The following is an 18,471-nucleotide window of genomic DNA, read 5'->3' on the forward strand; positions in this document are numbered from 1 at the left end:
ACACTTGGAAAGCACACCAGGAGAGACCTGTAACCTGGGATCTTGAGGACCCTAGCATCCACTTACTGCATTATGTTGAAGGCAATCCACACAGATTGTTCTATGTTTAGTTTTCATTGAATCATTTAAGGTGCTTGAGTCTGTGCCCCATGTTCCTGAAAGGCCACAATCTCAGAGGCAAACTTCACTCTGTATACCTGATGCTACACAGGAAGGAAGTAGCGAGAACTCTGCCTAAATTCTGAGCTATACTGCCTCCCTGCGATATGCGTCGTCTGCTACCTGATACTGACATCAAGGTCTGCCCTGGACTTTGGTTCTTTGAACTGTCCCCCCTGACTGCCACCTCTGGCCCTGGCATTTGGCTAGTGAGGTGCTCCCAGCTCAGGGATATGCTATAATAATAAGCTAAAGGCAGCAATGGATTCTGGAACACCCTTCTCGTTTAGCTCTGTGTATCACCTGTTTCCTAATTGCCTCAAGCAAACATCACCCTCTCTCACTGTCCTCACCGACCGTTGTCTGCACAAGCCCCAAGCTCTTCTCATTTCCCTTTCTCGATAGCCCATGTATCTCAAGTATTATCCTCAGAAAGGAGGTCAGTTGGACTCTAGGATCTTAACTAAAGGAGGTCCTCCAAGTGTCCGTACCTTTTCAATGGGGAGACTGAAGCTAGGGTCTGGATTTTTCCCAAGGCTGGTTCTGCTTCTCCTATGGCTATCTTCTCAGAATGAAGAAGCTCCTGGTTGCCTCCGAGGCTCTTTCTACTTCACGACCATGGAAGCCAAGGCACCCAAAGCAACTGTGGACTGCTCAAGGGGTGGCTAATTTGGGAAATCTCACATCAGTTCTGAAGCTCGGGTTGCCAGCTGTCATCTCCTTGATTCCAGGAGCTTGAGAGTTTCTCATCACTATAGGAATGAGGATTTAGACCATAGTGATGTGTTGGTGGCCTTCTGTGACCTCTCCACAGGGACCGCAGGAACACCATGGTTCACTGATCTAGTAATGAAGGCTATGGCTGTGGAATTCTTCCACACTTTGCATTTTTGGACTGTCGTGTGAAGCATGTGTCCTGTTCATTGGATAGCAAAGTAAAGGCCTGGTTTATTAACCCAGTGTCCTTGTACATCTTCCTCGCTCCTTCTTTCAAATCATGTAAATCACACATGCCTCCTCCAGGAAGTTTTTCAGGAGTTCTTTAGTTGTTATCTTTGCCATTAAATCCTACACATTATACAACCAAAGGTTCACCAAGCTTTGCACACTGAGTGTCAAATCACTGTGGTTGGTCGTTTATGCTATAGCAGGTTCAGCTGACTTCCTTGTTCAACAAATATATGATTACATTACATTCTGTCCATCCAATCATCATCTAATCACATGAGGAACGTTTTGCTTATGCTATTTCATGAATAGTGTGCTGGGGGAACAAAGATAGACCATGTATGACTCTAATGGCCTAGGACTTAGGCACACACTGCAACAAACATGAAGATCTGAACCTTTTTCATAGCTCCTGCTCATTAGTCATAGTTGTGAGCCTTGAATCCCATACTCTTGTCGATGCATTGTTTCCTCATCTATAGGGATGTTACCTGCCTTACTAGAGCTTTTATGTGATAACACAGAGCCTTGAGAATCCATCATTAAAAACAAAACAAAACAAAAACCCAAATAAACAAAGTAAAAAAACAAACAAAACAAAACAAAAACAAATAAAAAACTACCCTCGTTGGCCTGTAACTTTCCATCTAACCCAGGCTAGCCTGAATTACTAATCGTCATATCTCAGTTGCCTGAATGCTGGGGTTACAGGCCTGGGCCACCACAGATGGGTCATGAGATCCTGCATCTTACATGCTGAATTTTTCTCTGAGGCAGGTATCAGTGTGTAGGTTAATAAGCAGGATGCTTACTCTGGAGTACATTGGGATCAACAATTGTGAAACGCATGGAAGGAATCAGGATTGGAAGGAGCCATCAAGCTGTGAAGGTGTCTGAGCATAGCATAGCCTCAGAGAGAGCTCTGCATAGACCACACTAGAATGCTCTTTGAGAACTGTCCTGAATTGTGGTGGCATGACGGTTGATCAGTGACAATGTAGCTTTGCCTGGAAGGATACTTGAGTCTGACCCTGTTCAGCTAAAGTTGTCTCCAAAGAAGCTGGCAGCTGAGTGTCAGTTGGTTGTACCAAGCAACTGTTTTTAATGATGGATGCATGGTACCTAGCACAAAATAAGCAATCAGTATTTAGGGAATGTTTTCACCCAAGCACTATTCATTCAGCAAGTGGTTACTATTTGGACAATGTTCTACTACTGAGCTCCTTATACGAGTCGTGCACCATGGCTACAAATAGGAAGTTTATAATATGAGGTAGGTTCAACACTGGCTTCCTGGAAGAGTAGACCTGGAGATGTGACTTCCTGGATCATGGGCCCTGGGACTCGGTATTTCCTTGTCTTTCTAGAAGATCATTTCTTGAGATGAGGTGCGAGGTGTCTCAGGGGTGGGACTCTCCATCACGGCCCACCTGATGGTGCACCTGTGCACCACGGGAAACTCCCTGCTAAACTTACATTAACTGTTTGAATTCCCAGTAGCTTGGAACTTCCCCAGGGGTCCCATTGGCTCTGTGACTTTCCATCACTTAAGTAATTGGAGGATGGAGCCGAATGGAAATAATCTATACGCTTTCTTCTGTGAGTCACCAAAAACTACAGCCCAGAGTGTGTGTAACTGCTTGACTTACTTTTCCTGTATGCAAATGAGCTGTCATTACAGTTCAGTAAGTAGAGACTCTACAGAGTGAACATGAGACCATTATAGTTTCTATTTGAAAAAGACAGAGATAGCTTGGTACAACTGTCTGCCTTGGCAAGAGCCCTTGGTAGAAAGTGCTTTTGGGTTGGGACCTTACAACTCTTTGGGAAGTGTTTGTTGGTACACTCTGGCCCCATTTTCCAGCTCTTGCCTTGACCAAGACATAGCAGGAAGTAGATGATCTCTAGTGTGGGGTAGGTTGTTTTTATCTCCACAAGTCACCCAGGTGATCAGAGAAGCTTTCCGGAAAGCAATGGCTTTGATGTTCTGGGTGACAAGCTGTGAGTGTGCGGCAGGAAAGGAGGGTTTTGAGGTTGGAGAAATGAAACTACTTTGGGTGGTGACTTCATCACTTGACACCCCTATGGTAGGAAGGTTCTTATAAAAGAAAGGTGAATGCAAGGGTAGGTATGAAAAGGAAAGTTTGAGGTGGACAACAGTGAGATGACGGGCTTCTCATGGTTCAGGGAAATCTACCGGCACCATCGACCTTCTAGGACCCTTCTTCCTCCCACACTTCACCGAATCCTCAGTTTCACCAGTGACCATGTTTACACCTGTTATCTGCTCCATTCTTCGCACATGATGTTACCCTGACCCCATGTGTGCCTACTGCTCAGGGAGCTTGGCTTAGAAACCAGAGTTCTTGGGACAAATAGCCTTTCTCCATAGAATCATAGTGGCCCTCACTGACCTGAGAGCATCCCGTCTTCCAGTTCCCAGTTTGTAGAAGCTATACCTTCCCCTACCCCTCCGAGCTTCTCCTCTGTGGAGCCCCAATGTTCTGTTCATGGCTCTTCTGAGCCTTGGCTTCTTAAGCCCTAACTGGGACTGATAGCAGTCCCTGCCATTCTCTTTAGGTCACCGCTGTGCAGAGGAAAGGCTTCACACACTGCCTGAGTTGCATTTCTTGAGGGTGTTTTTCCTCGATGGCTTTTTTTTTTTTTTTTTAGCTGTGCTGGGGAGTCAAGGATATATGACCTCACCAATTAGTGATCAAATCTTTGACACCCTTAGGTGTTACCCAGGATACTAGTTTAGCCATTTGGAACCAGGTGTGTCTAACCTGTGGCCAATAGGCCACTTGAGTCTTACGATAGCTGTTAATGCAGTTCACTACTTTCATAGATGACACTATCATATCGCAATAGCAAAAGGTTGGACAGCTCTGTAAGATTTAGCCCATCTATCTTCTGAAAACAGGAATATGTGCAAGGAATGAGTGACTGCTGTGTGCCAGGGAAGAAACATGATGCTGCGTGGGACTGATTACTGCTTCGTGCTCAGTGCTGGCTCACACAGTAATGTGTTCATTTCTTTGGTGTTTTGTTGTTGTTGTTGTTATTGGTTTTTATTTGCTTGTTTTTGTTTTTTGTTTTTGTTTTGTCCCTCTTTTGTATTTAAAACAAAGCAAACATCTTGGTCTATTTATTTCTTTTCAAGCCCCTTTTCAGTAAGTGTCTAAGTCTCCAAGTGCTTGAGGCTTAGTAACTTATAAAGCAAAGATGCTTGTTTAGGTTTGTGTTTCTGGGCTTTGGGAAGTTAGTTCATGGTTGGGCAACTGCATCTGCCTTACAATATGGCAGAAGTCGGAAGGCGGAGAGGGTGCAGTGGGAAGAGATAGTAGAGTGAGAACAGCCTTGCTTGTAACTACCAAGCACTGGGATAGCAAACACTCACCATGGTAAGAATTAACCCAGTTCTCTAAGAAAGCTCCTTACTAAGCAGGAGGATCAATGAGTGACAGCAGTTAGACACTGAGAATAACAAAATGCTTATCAAGCCCCTACTGTGAGCTGGGGCTGTATTGTGTTGACTTCCTCAGCATCCAAGAAGGTAACCACGGCTGCTATCTATCTTTGAATACAAGTCAGGGTCAGAGAACCGAAGAGATACTTGCTACTTACTGGGACTCTCATTTTGACCCCTGGCAGCCAGTGTCCTGAGATTGTCCCTGATGCTTTCATGCTTAGCCTTGATGGATTTCATAGAATTCAGCAAGGATGGGAGCCAGGTTGGGCCAACCCTCCTGGAACCATCCAGCTGTATCTGTATTCGATCTTTTTCAGGGCCTTCTTTGGGGAGAGCAAATACCCTCTGACATCACACCTGTGCTCAGAAACGTCTTGGTTGAACAGCCAGGTATTTGGCTTTCCTCAGCTGCTACAGGTGCCCCAGTCTACCGGCCCGATCTATTTGCAGTGGTCAGATGGTGTTTGGATGGATTCCTGAGAAATCCATCCATGGTCACTTATTTTCTAGCAGGCTCATTGTTTCCTGCTCAGTGTGTAAGATCTGCTACCCATGGCTGACTGATCGTGGCAACATCTGTGCGGCCATTTGGCCTCACGGTCCGAGTAAACAACCAGCTGCCCCAGATGAGGAAGCTAAATTACTGAGAACAGAACTGGTGAGCCTCTGTTGTGATGGATTGTGTCTCCCATCTCCATCCTTTAATGATGGACCCCCTGCCTTACCCAGGCACTGCTTATCTTTGTTGAAGCTCCTTTGCCATTGTATATTCCCCCCCCACCCCCCCCTTGCTGCAAAGAAGATTACATGGCCCTACCTTTGGCCTTATGATGTGGAGAAGAGGATGAGGGACCTGAGCATACTTGGAATTCTGCTGCAGATACCAAAGCCAAAGGGCTAAGGAGTGGGCTTCCAATCAGCCTTCTTGTCTCTTAATTCTTAAGGATCTTGGGTGGCCTGGATCTGCCTGTCACAGATACTGAGTCCTTTGTTTTGCCTAGTCACAGAAAGTATGACATAAACTTTGGGTCCCAGCAGTTGACATTTTGCGATGCCTAAAGGCCTTTAGCAGACCCATGGTTTGCTTGGCCATGTCAGATGTCAGGGAGCAAGCTACTGTCCTATTCTTGGGGACAGTGTTGGCAGTGATATGACAAGGGAACCTGAGCAGCAGCATCTGCAGCAGGCTGACCCCCTCCCTACCCTCTTCCTTCTGCTGGGTTGCCTGAGGGACTTCTGAACAGATATCCTCAAAGTGGACAGATGAGTCCTGTCACCCTGTGTGCACATGTCTCTTATCCCTAGCTCATCTCTGTGGAAGGGTAGGAATCTGTGACTCTACAAGTTCTATGTGTGACAGTAAGATTGAGACTTTTCTACTCTTCACTGAGCCCCTGGGACTCCCCTCCCCCCATGCTCTTGGAAGAAACTTAGAAACTTTAATTTCCTAATTTTCATAGAACATCACTCCTTATGTATGATCAAAAACATCAATTAAAAACACTCAACAGTTTGACTGCCTTGGGAAGAGGTCCTTGTGTTTTTTTTCCTCTGTCAGGAGCTAGTATGTGGTCTTTACTGTGTCCTTGCCCTTCTCCTATTGCCAAGGAGACAGAGAGCCAACTTAGAAACCAACAACTCAGCCATACTGATTTATTGTTCACTGTTGGATGGCTTCCTTCAAATGTCTCATTTGGTCTTGCTATTGCATATTGCTGCCACCTACCCATTCCACAGATGAGCAAACTAAGCCTGTGTACTCTCCTCCATGGGTAATGTGATGCAGTAAGAAGGGGGCCGACCTTTGGGGTTTTAAAATCCTGTTAGGAGTCAATGAAGAAGTCTAAAGCTTGTAGTAGCTGACATGTCTAAGTGCTTTGAACTCTGCTAAGACTCACTTTATACCCAGAATACTGCTGAAAAAAAGACAGAGACTCAGAGAGCTGAAATTTTTGATGAGGTGCCTCCAGAGAAGGGACTTGCAGATCGGTAATGGTGGGCTGCCCTCTGAGGGGTCTGATAAGAAGAGCTCACCAACATCCAGGAAGCTATGCGCTCGGCCTTTTAGGGTCACAAAGTGATTGCAGTGTGACACTCAGACTAGAAGTGCTTTCCTGGTATAAATGGCAGTGATGTGTGGGTGGCCACTTGCTGAGTACAGAGGTGCTGGGGACAGGAGGGCATCTTTCTGAGTCCACCACTAGTCAGCAGGACTTTCTGGGGAGGGGAATTCACCTGCATCTGCTGGGAACTGAATTCTGGGCACTGGCTGTGTCGAGGCGGACATCCACTCAGCCTTGCAGGGTTTTGGTACAAGCACATTCAGAAAACTATGACAACAGACCCCAGATAAGGAAATTATGGCTAGGGTATATCTGAACTACGAGGGGGAATTCAGTAGGAGGGATATATACTATGAGCCATGTGCCCTCTTCTCCCAGCTCCGTGACAAGGACAGTTAGCCAACTGCTCCTAGTTTAAGGGCAACTTCTCCATGGAATGTTCAAGTGGCTTTTATGCTGAGTCAGCGCCAACTAAGCTTGATCTTATTAGTGTCCTGACTGCCGATACCCTGGGTGGTTTGCAGGGGAGGGGGGTAGGAAAGAGGTCTACAGGGAAGGGAACATGGAATTGTATAATGTGGCTGTCTCCAGGTACCACACTGTCGTATCAATCTCCCGGTTATGGCAGGAGAAGTCATGTATGAGTCCAACAAGACCTACTTGGCACTTTGCACCCAGCTAAAACAGTCCTCCCTTGGCTCATGGGACCTAACACTTGAATTCCTCATTCTTTACACTACTCCTTCTCTTCCAGCCACCTCCTGAAGCTGTTGCAATGATCACTGAGGATTAGAGTCGCCGTAGAGACTATGGTGTGTGTGTGTGTGTGTGTGTGTGTGTGTGTGTGTGTGTGTCTGTCTGTCTGTCTGTTCCCTGCACAGTTCACCATGCCTACAGTGAGTGGTAAACTTTGCTAACACTTAGGCTAAGTTTATCCCATTCAGCTTCTGTGGCCTACACCACTCCACTGTGTGTACATAATGGGCTAGGCCAGGAACACAAGGCTGTTATCAGAATGGAGATAGGTTTCTTATTCTTCAGCACCTAGAATTCTTGCAATGAGACGAATGGAAATACCAGTGAGGAAGGGAACATGATTGGTGACGGGTGGGGACATGGCACTCAGTAAGACCAACTATCAGCTGTGCCCTTCTTGTTTGTGTGACTTAGGAACACAAAGAGATCAAAACAGGAATACAATGTCTAATATGAAGCTTAGCACATAAGAATTGCTCAACAACAATTACATTTTTTTTAAAGGGGGGTTCTACAAAATTGCTTAGTGGGTAAAGACACCTATTGCTAAGCCTGATGACCGGAGTTTGGTTCCCAGAACTTACATGGTGGAAGGAGAGACCTGACTCCAGCAAAAATCTGTCTTCTGACTTCCACACAAGGGTGTTCCCACACTCATATGTGCTCAAGTAAAAATGGAAAAGAGAAAAAAGGAGAATTATTCAATAAATGCCCATTTTCCCTGCATTTCTATTGTGTTGTTCTTTTCGGACTGAGTCTTGGTGTGTGGTACTGGCTGGATACAATATGTGGCCTAGGCTAGCCTGGAAGTCCTTCTAACTTTTCTCCTAAGGATAGGATTACAGGCTCTTGCTACCCTACTTGGTCTCCTCTCCTCTCCTCTCCTCTCCTCTCCTCTCCTCTCCTCTCCTCTCCTCTCCTCTCCTCTCCTCTCCTCTCCTCTCCTCTCCTCTCCTCTCCTCCCCTCCCCTCCCCTCCCCTCCCCTCCCCTCCCCTCCCCTCCCCTCCCCTCCCCTCCCTTCCCTCCCCCCTCTTTTTTTTTCTTAAAGAAACTTTGTTTATTTGATCAATCAACCTATTTTGTGTGTGTATATATCTGTTTTGATACTTGTAGGCATAGACATGGAAGTCAGAGAATAACGCATTAGAGTTAGCTCTTTTCTTCTACCATGTGGTTTGTGTGACTGCACTCAAGTTGTCTGGCTTGGCAACAAGTGTCTTTACCACTGAGGCATTTTGCCATCTGTTTGTTTTTAGTTTTTAAATGAATAAAATATCCCCTTCCCCAAGCCATTCTGTACTGATACTAATAAGCCTCTCTCTTTTTCTTGCATTTTCTAGTATACCCTTTAAGCGTTCCAGAAGGATTTTGAGATCCTTTCCTAAATCAAAGGTGGAATATTTGGGGATTTGGAAAATTGAGGTAAGTAAGGGCTGGTCTCATTTCGAGCCTTTTGGAAACAAAATTTAGCTTTGAGAATGAAAATTTAGCTTTAGTCTTTGTAGCAGGATTTGGGGTACGTTTTAGTGTGTGTGTGTGTGTGTGTGTGTGTGTGTGTGTGTGTGTGTGTTTAATAGGCTTTCTTGTGTTTAGGAATCTGATTTCCTAGTCATCTATATCTTGGCTTTCTTTCTCAGCATTTTTTTCCCCACTTGCTTGACTGTAATGCTAACATGCTCTCTCTGCTCCAACCTGGAGAAGCCAGTCTCTCAGAAGAACCAGTTGTGTTACTTTGCTGTGAGATGCCTGCCCTAAGAGAGGAGCAGAAGGTCGGAACGGGTCCTCTAATGTGATAATTAGGTGAGAACACATTTGGGACACATGGGCTGTGAGATGTTCCTTTATGCCTAGTACAGTCTGTGTTTTCTCCTCACCCTCCATTACATGTTGGAAGCATGCTAAGACCATGGCTCCTCTGGTGGGGGTAAGAAGTGAAGCCCAAGGTCTTTCTTCAAACCTAGGCTTTCCTGTTGTACCTGTCTTTCCTCCAGTGAGTCTTGCTGAACCTAGAGTGTGACCTGGTGGAGCTAGGTTTCTTTCTCCTTGGGTGCGGGTGGGTATTGAATGAAAGAGCAGAGATAGAAAGAGGAGTTGTCCATCTGATTTGCTGCTGAACAGGGCTTTCTCTTGATTACTGCCTTACAATAGATCAATGGGAGTCTGTAGGGTGCCTTTTATATGGCAGGCTATTCAAAAGATTTGGTCTGATCTTGGCTAGGCCTTTTCCCTAGCAGCAAGTCCCTTGGGGAAATAGTTTGTGAATCTCCAATCTTGAGCAGAACTGACTGCTCCCTGAACTGTACCGCAGCTGGAATGGACTGTCACACTGTGGCTTCTATAGTTGGGTATAACTTCTGTCTCTCTGGCCACTCCCCATCATCAGAAAGCTATATCAGAGTTAAAGTAGTCTTACTTTCCCCACTGCTTACAGAGTACCATGCCTGGTCCAGGGCCAGTCTTCTCAATGGATGTGGAAATTTGAACTGGTGAATGACTCTCATGGCAGCAGGCATGGGGTGGGGTAGACATTCATATATTCTTAGCATTGTATTAGCCTTTTTTTGTCCATAGTCCCTGCTGACTTGTTCCCAGATGGGAAAAGGGCAGAGGGTGTCCAGCCATCAGGGCAGAGAAACTGAGAGCCGAGGAGCTGCCCTGTGTTGCTATGACAGTAGAAATGAGCCTCATGACTTGCCTTCTGTAAACTGAGGAGAGGCCTGGCCAATCCTCTCCTGCTGCTGAAAGTCGAGGAATGTTTTTAGAATTCGGTTGCTACACGCAGTAGCCAGAGCAGCTCCTGAGGTTCTAAGGCTCACAGTCCTGGAGCAGAGGTGTGCTCTATATAAGCTCCACATTAGCACTTACCCATGCGGTTGTGTTTGTGTAAAAAATACTGCTGCAATACCAGGAGCCTGTCTGTCCATCCCCTGCCTTTACTAGTAGGACAGCTATCCTTTTCTACCCTTTTGTGCCCCACTCAATCGTTCCTTTCTCACCTGCTAAATAAACCACTGCCCACTTGGGTACAGACAGCCACAAGGATGACCAAACCCGGCAGGGTGAAATAGCTGGAAATGGGGAGGCTTATTCTTTCCGACTCTTTCTGATCTCTAGCCTGTCTCCTGGCCTTCTCAATATTGTTCTTGCTTATCCCGGAACCACTTCAGACATTCAACAGGAGGAGTTCATCCCGTTCTGGTTGGAGCTTTGGATGAACATGTACATTCCTTAAAAGTTCAGGAGTTGGAATATCAAGTCTGTGATATACAGTATGAGAGACAGCTAGACTTCCCTCATGTCATGAGAAGCTTTCATGAATAGCTATCCTGCCCCTTTAAAATACAGTGGGTTATCTTTGATGCCTCTTGATTCGCCCCATCTTTTCCTTACGGATACACTCATTTCCCTTCCTGCCCTAAGATACTCCCCAGAAGCTTACTAGATAAAGTTACCTGGTCTTGTGCTTCCTAGTGTCTAGAACCATGAGCTAAAATGAATCCCTTTTATTAATAAGCTATCATAACTAAGGGTGTTATATAGAAAGTAGACCAAAGATACCGATAGCATATATGTGTTGACTCTCCCCCTTTCCCTTTTGGGTTCCTCCCTAGCGTCTCTTTCCATGTCTGTTATTCTTAGTTCTTTGCCTGACTGTGCCCTTCCTGGCCTCCATTGGCTTTAATGATAGGGCATCTGTGGGCTTCTGCTTTCCTGCCTATAGACACAAGCCAGCACTACTCATTAGCCACAAGGTACATGTTGAAAGGTTGTTTCCGGTTGTCAGTTTTCACAGTAGTAACTGTGGCTCATTGTACTCTCCCTGTGACAGCAACGTCTTTTCAAACCACCTCCAATATTGGCCCATTTGTCTATTACGGTTTCTTGTGGTTTCATACCGAGGTTTTAGTACAGTGCCTTTGACCTAGAGTGTATTTTTAGTGCTAAAGGCGGAGCTCAATGAATGTCAAATCATGAAAGCAAATGAAGAGGAGGGATTTGTACATCTAGGGGGGGGGGGAATGTGCCTAATTGTGTCTTTTCTGATGACGTCTGTCTCTGATGATGCCCGGTCACATGCTTTCTTTGTGATGACCATCGTGATGGGTTCCGTAGAGGTGGGAGCAGCAGCTAAAGTCAAGAGCATTTGTGAGTATGACTCTAGCAGCTGGACACACAGAGAAATGTGCATCCCAGCTATAACTAAATCAAGAAAGGCCTGGCTGTGGAATTCACAGGGGTCCTTACTGGATTCACAGGCTTTGATATACCTTGAAGAAGTGACACTTTTTTCCCCCCTTGGCTCTCAGCCTTTCTTCCAGGCTAATTCATATTTACTTAGATGGCTCTAGATATTCTCTCACTAACCTGAACCTTTGGCATCAACACAGGCTTAAAGGACATACTTAGGGTCTCTAGTGTCAATTGAATGGCAGCATCCTGACTTTGGTCTTCAAAGCAAAGATGACACTGAAGTCTGCCCCTTCCAAACAAGGGCTACCCTGCCTGCTTCCAGAAGCAAAGCACGCCTTACCATCTGCTTAGGACTTCACAGTTCATAAAGTTCTTTCCATCCCGTCTGCTTTCTTTTTATTGCACAAGTGTTTACTTTTTATTGCTCAGTATTTACTGAGATACCGCAGGATGCCACTGTGCAGGGCGCCTGCGGTCCTTGAGGAAGAGCTGTTGTTCCCATGCCTAGGCAATTCAGAAGGCCATGGCTGGAATCTGGGGGCAATTGCATAGCCTGAAATCAGGCTGCTAGCTGTAGTGGCTTTCCCAAGAGAACACGGGGCTTCTGTTTCTGGACCTGTCTGATGAGGACACCCTTTCCTGTCTCCTGCCTTCTTCTCCAGCAGGGTTCCCCCTCCTTTCCTATTCCCCCACGTCTTCTCATCCCCTTCCCGTCTCCACTTACCCCCTCCTACCAGCTCATTTCTTCTGAAGATGAGCCGGATTCTTTCTACAGTACTTTTGTGGGATGTGAATCTGACTATGCAGAGCTGGGCCTGGGATTTGTGTAACTTCCCTTGAGAGCATAGCCTTAGCTCTTATTCTGTTATTCATTATTTGTAATGAATGCAGGATGCTCCAGTGCCCTCCTTGTCCTCAACTCTTCTGTGTCAAGTCAGGTGCTATAGCAGGTTGAGGTTCTAGCTATATATAAGCTACTATCTCTATCATTAAAATATTTCAGGTTGTTGGTGGCACATGCCTTTAATCTCAGCATTTAGGAGGCAGAGGAAAAAGGATCTCTTGAGTTTGAGACTAGCCTGGCTGGTCTACAGAGTGAGTTTCAGGACAGCTACAGCCACACAGAAAAACCTTGTCTTGGGGGTTGGGGTGGGGAATCTAGATATATTAGTCAGGATTGTCTTGAACGATAGAGCCAATGTGCAATGAAAGATAGACATGTATCTCAATATCTGTGTCTATATGGAGAAGGATTTATTTTTCATAAGGCATTGACAGAGATTATCATGGAGCTTGTGAAGTTCTGATGGTCTGCTGTGTATACCTGGAAACTAGAGAAGCTGGCTGTGTGCATAGACAGAATTATGAAAGAGTGTCTCAGCGCAAGTGCCCAGGCAGAGAAAGAATGAACTTGCTTCTCCTGCTTCCTTATTCAGCTTTCTAGGCATCCTTGAGTTCTGATCCTCAGTGGGCTGGATGATGTTCACCCATACTGATGTAAGCTACTCACCACACTCACTCACTTTCCCTCCCTTCTCTGGAAACACCATCATCAATCCTCCTTAGAAATGTCCTTAACTGGTTCCCTTTGTAGCTCTTGGCCCAGCCAAATTGACACACTGAGTAGACACAATGTATCTAACCATCAATTGAGACACTGGGGAGACACAATGTATTCAATTGTCTGAATCAGCTGGCTGACATCCACCTCAGGCCACAAGCTGAACGCACTTAGACTGCTGAGGGCACAAAAGCACTCCTTTCCAATCCAAGTTTTGCAACAAGGTAGACCAAATCGAGTCATCATAAGTTATTGTCCTTATCTGGCTATGCCCCTGCTTTGATGTTTACCCAATACAGAACCCCCACTGATTGATGATATTTGCTTCCTCATCACTACAACTTGGCCTGTAATGAGCACTGCTGTTTTTACAGCATCAGGCTGCTAGGACTATGTATAGAGAGAGAGCTTTGGCTTTGCTCTGGTCTTATACCTTGTGACCCATTGAACACCTCACTTTCAAGACCTGATGGGGATTCATCTAGGACTCTGGTCCTTCCTTCAGATGTGTGTATGTTGTATCAGTCCCTCAGTCCCTTCTCCTGAATCCTGCTAGGAGACCTCACAGCACAGTATTCTATCTGCTAAAGGAGTTGCTTTCCTTCAATGATGCTGTAGTGATGCTGCTGGAGGAGTAGCTGGTTCTAGTAATGTTGGTGTTGAGGAAGATAATAATAATACTGGGGACATTGCTTTTGAATTAGGGGACTAGCTCAAGTATATTATTTTTCATATCTCATCTCATCTCATCTCATCTCATCTCATCTCATCTCATCTCATCTCATCTCATCTTCTTTCCTCTCCATACTTATGTTGCCTATTCAGGAATATTTTGGCTATTGTACCTGTGGATATTCATTACAAAGGAGGCAGTGGCTCAAATGAAGCCAAAGAGCCTGGCTCTGAAGGACTGATGGCCAGGTGGCCAGACATAGGTATTCAAAAGAAGATTTGAGGCTTCTGTTTACCTCTTCGCTGATGGTGCCACTGCTGAAGTAGTACTTCTTTACCCTGGCAGCATTGTCTCAGTGACAGCTGTGTCTTGTCCACGGGGCCTCTGTGTCCCATGCTCTTCACAAGCTTCATCTCCATCCTCTCAGGCATGCTGCCCAGAAGGGCCCTGGGCTCCTCAGTTCTGCACCTACTACTTTGCTTCTTCCCATTCCGAGGTGGTGTATTTGCCTCAGTTGCTGCTCCTCCTATCCCACCATTCCCTTTCTTACTCTCTCTCAGGTTTAATTCTTGTCTTGTCCTTTCTCACCATTCTAAGATAGCCCTGTGACGCTTCCCTTGATGAGCCCTAATGAGACTCTGTAGCACCAATCTCTCCTTTCCTGTAGTCACACGAGCTGGAATCCAGATTCCACTTTGTCATTTGGAGACTCAGAGTATTGCCACACACACCCCTCAGCGCCACCCCCCCCCCCATAACTCCCTGCAGCCCCCACTTTCTCCACGGCACCTACTCCCCCTTGCAGCTTGTGCCGGGAAGCCCTGTTTCCTAGCTGCAGCCTATTATGTTCCAGTCGACAGGCCGGGGGGGGGGGGTGTCACCGACAGCCCCCAGAGCCTGCTGCACATGGTGTTAAGTAAGGCTTTGGGTTTTCCATGACATTGGTCGGTCCCCAGGGTGGGCAGGGTTCATGTGTCTGCAGGAGTATGTGAGGGCATAGACTGGAAATAGCCTTGTCAAAATAGACCAAGGGCAAATGCTGAGAGGGGAAATGAGGCTGACCTGGGGCGGAGCATAGGGCAGGTGCTTCTCCAGGGGCTTTCCTCTGTGAGGGGCCCTGTAGCTAAAGGCTGCCTGAAATACTTCCTGTGACCCTCTAGACCTACATGAGGCCCCCATCAGACACAAGAGCTTCCTGTTCCCTCTTCACTTTCCAATACTTACAGAGCAAGAAGGGTTTACTCAGTTCTTCTTTCTTTCTCTTGTCCCCTCAGCTCCTGTCTTAGTGCATTTGGCCTGCTCTAAGGAAGTGGGACTCTAGGCTGTGTGGCTGTGGAACAACAGGGGTTGATTTCTCCTGGTTCTGGAGGCTAGGCATCCCCGACTGTGTGCCACCGACGTCATTAGTGTGTGGCAAGGGCCTGCTTTTTGACTCATGGTCCCCTGTCTTCCAGGTCTAACCTGGGGGATGAGGTAAGGCTGCTTGCTGGCATGTCTTTTCTAAGGATGCTTATTGTAGTTCCTGGGTTCTGTTCGCATGACATTTCTCATCACCTTGGAGGTTAGGGATTCAACATAGGAATTTTATGAGGGCATAAACAGCCCATAATAGCCTCCTTGAAATATCTCTTGAGTGCACTCTCCTTCCTCATCAGGCATGTCAACAAAATTTCATGTCACTGTAAAGCAGAAATAATTGTACTTTCTATAGTTCATATTGTGACTTGGGCTTCTTCTTCAATATGCTCAAACTGATGACCAGTTGCATGCCAAACTCACTTTTGCCGGTGTGGTAAAGTTTGTCTCCATGGCTTCTTACTTAGCTTCAGCCTTTCTGTATTCCATGAAGTGAGGAGATTCATTGGTGGTGTGTGTCAATTAGTTTTTTTGCTGCTGTGATAAAACACCATGACAAACTTGTAGCCATCATCCAGAGAAGTCAGGGTAGGAACCTGGAGGTAGGAACTGATGCAGAGGCCATCGAGGAGTGCTGCTTACTCCTCCTGGATCACACAGCCTGCTTTCTCAACAGTAGGTAGGACCAACAGCCTAGGTGGCACCACCCACAGTGAGCTGGGCCTTCCACATCAATCATCAATCAAGAAAAATAGCACAAAACCCTTTCCCGAAGGCCAATCTGCTGGAGGCATTTTCTCAGTTGAGATTCCCTCTTCCCAAATGACTGCATAAAACTTGTGTCATGTTGACATGAAACTAGCCAGCACAGGGTGTCTGTTAGTTTTTCGGGGCTACTAAACAATCTGAAACACGCTAGATTGCTCAAATCCTCTGGGATGCATTCCGGTAGCTGTGGAGGCAGCAAAGCTGATATGGTGATGCCCCTACAATCCAGGGGATCCATGGGAAGAGCCTGCCCTTTTTCCATGGGCTTTTAATGACTACTGGACGCTCTAGGCATTTCTCAGCTTGCAGGACGCTTCTCTAGCTGTTCTCCCATGGCTTACTTATAGGCTTATATATTTATATATAGGCTCCCATGGCCTATGCCTATAACTTTCTTCTTATATGGATCAGCTTCCATGTACGTATGTATCTCAAATACTATACTGTGATAGTGTCTGTAGAACCCAGGTCCAAGTCACATCTTATTTGCAAGTACTGCAGGATACAATAGGGTATGAGAATGAAATGTTAACTCGGGATGAGATACACAGGTCATCCCAGCTCTTGGGAAGCAGGAGAGGGATGATCAGAGGTTCAGGACTACCTTCAATTACATTGTGAGTTTAAGGCTAGCCTGGGCTGCCAGAGACTTTGCCTCAACAACTCTACCTTTACGAGAGAAAAGAAAAAACAAGCTCTATGGCTTCTCTCTCTCTCTAAGTAAAGTATCTTTGGTTTTATATTTGCAATGATGTGGACAATCATATTGTCTTAGTGTTCTATGAAGAGATGTCATGAACAAGGTATTCTTAAGTTTCAGACGTTAGCCCATGATTATGGTGACACCAAAAACAACAACAACAACAACAAAAACGGACAAGGTTCTGGAGAAGGAACTGAGAGTCTTATATTCTGATCTGCACGCAGCAGAAGAGGGAGATACTGGGTCTGTCTTGGGCTTTTGAAACCTCAAAGCCCACCTCCAATGAAACACCCCTACAATAAGACCACATCTGCTAATCTAAATCCCCAAGTAGTGGTATTCCCTGAGGACTAAGCATTTGAATATGAGCCTACAGGGGCCATTTTCATTCAAAGAAGCATGCATATGTATAAAGAAAAGCAAATACCTGCATAGATTTGGCACCTGTCAGAGAAGAGGTAAATTCAAAGCAGAAAAAGCAACCTAGGCTCTGGTCTGGTTTATGGAGACACTCTGTTTTGGCCTCCGCTCATTGCAATGACAAATTATTATCCTTGGCTTCAGGGTAAAATTTTCTCAGAGTTACGGATACCGAGAAGTTCAAGGACAAAGTATTAACAGTTCATTTTCTGGTGATGGTGTCTGCTTCGGTCATGGATGTCTGTCTTCTTTTGTCATCACAGTGGGGTCAAGGGTTCAGTGTGAGAGCATCTAATGTTTCTCATTCTCCTTTAACAAAGAAATAAATATTTATGTTCCATGTGTGCATGTGTGTCAGGGTGTATGGGAGCATATATGGGGGTCAGAACACAACTTGTAGGACTTGGATTTTTCCAACTACCATGTAGATTCCTGGAAACTCAGGTCTTCAGGCTAGATAGACCACAAGCTCCATTTCCCAGAAAACCGTCTCACCAGCCCCATCCAATGTCTCTTCTTATGGGAAACTTATGAGTTCAGATCTCTGCCAATGCATGAGGTATTATGTGTTCTTCCTAACTTCTATCAATACCTCTTCTCCAATATAGTCTCATGGAAATGGTGGACCAGAGCTGATAGGATGCGCAAGCACACGCACGCACGTGTGAGCACACACACACACACACACACACACACACACACACCCTCACTTATTAGAATGACTTATAGGTTGTGGTCCTGTCTTATGACAGAAAGTCCAAGAACCCAATAGTTAGGTTACTTAGATACTCTCACACTGCCCTCATGCTCACTGGCAAGTTCATCCGTCCTGGAGCTGAGGCATCCTTCACTGATATTAAAGCCTACCTCTTCAGGATTCCAACATACATTGAATAGTTCAGTAGACCAGCTTGATCCCTTAGTTGGTCTTCGGTTGTAATCCTGAAGAAGTTAAAAAAAAAAAAAAGTGCCACTTATTTGTTAGAGCATGGGCTTATAGATTCTTGCTACATTGGTCACAATCCATGAATAAAACCACATTGTTACCCAGATTTTTCTTGGTCATTAGTACAATCATGAAGTTGGCTTCTATAGCCCATGGCTTGCTCTTTCATCGGTGTTTTGAGCTCTGCCTTTTATTTTGGTCCAGTATCACAGCATGCTCTGCCTGCCTGCCCCAGCTCTGGATTAAGCCAAGACTTCTGTGATATTCTTACATTCCCCCAACTAAATAAGAAATAATTCTAAGACCAACCCAAATTGAGAGACATTCTACCTAATCACGCTTCTGAAGACAAAGAATGATTGAGGAATGAGTTCATACTAAGGAGGCTGGGGAGATGGCTCAGTCAGTGAAATGCCTTTCTCATATGCATGAAGACTGAAGTTCAATCCCTTGA

The 18,471-nt window shown here is 45.6% G+C and overlaps 1 long non-coding RNA gene across 3 annotated transcripts in view; it reads left to right on the forward strand.

The window, feature by feature from the left end:
• The window catches only part of Pvt1 (Pvt1 oncogene), a 222,230-nt gene that overhangs the window by 128,742 nt on the left and 75,017 nt on the right, over window positions 1-18,471 (forward strand). For all 3 annotated transcript variants that reach the window (NR_132747.1, NR_003368.2, NR_132746.1), the window contains one exon: window positions 8,740-8,821. This is a non-coding gene — a long non-coding RNA (Pvt1 oncogene). The remainder of the gene's footprint in view (window positions 1-8,739; window positions 8,822-18,471) is intronic.

The sequence above is a fragment of the Mus musculus genome, chromosome 15 (genome assembly GCF_000001635.26).
Source record: "Mus musculus strain C57BL/6J chromosome 15, GRCm38.p6 C57BL/6J".
Taxonomy (NCBI): Eukaryota; Metazoa; Chordata; class Mammalia; order Rodentia; family Muridae; genus Mus; species Mus musculus.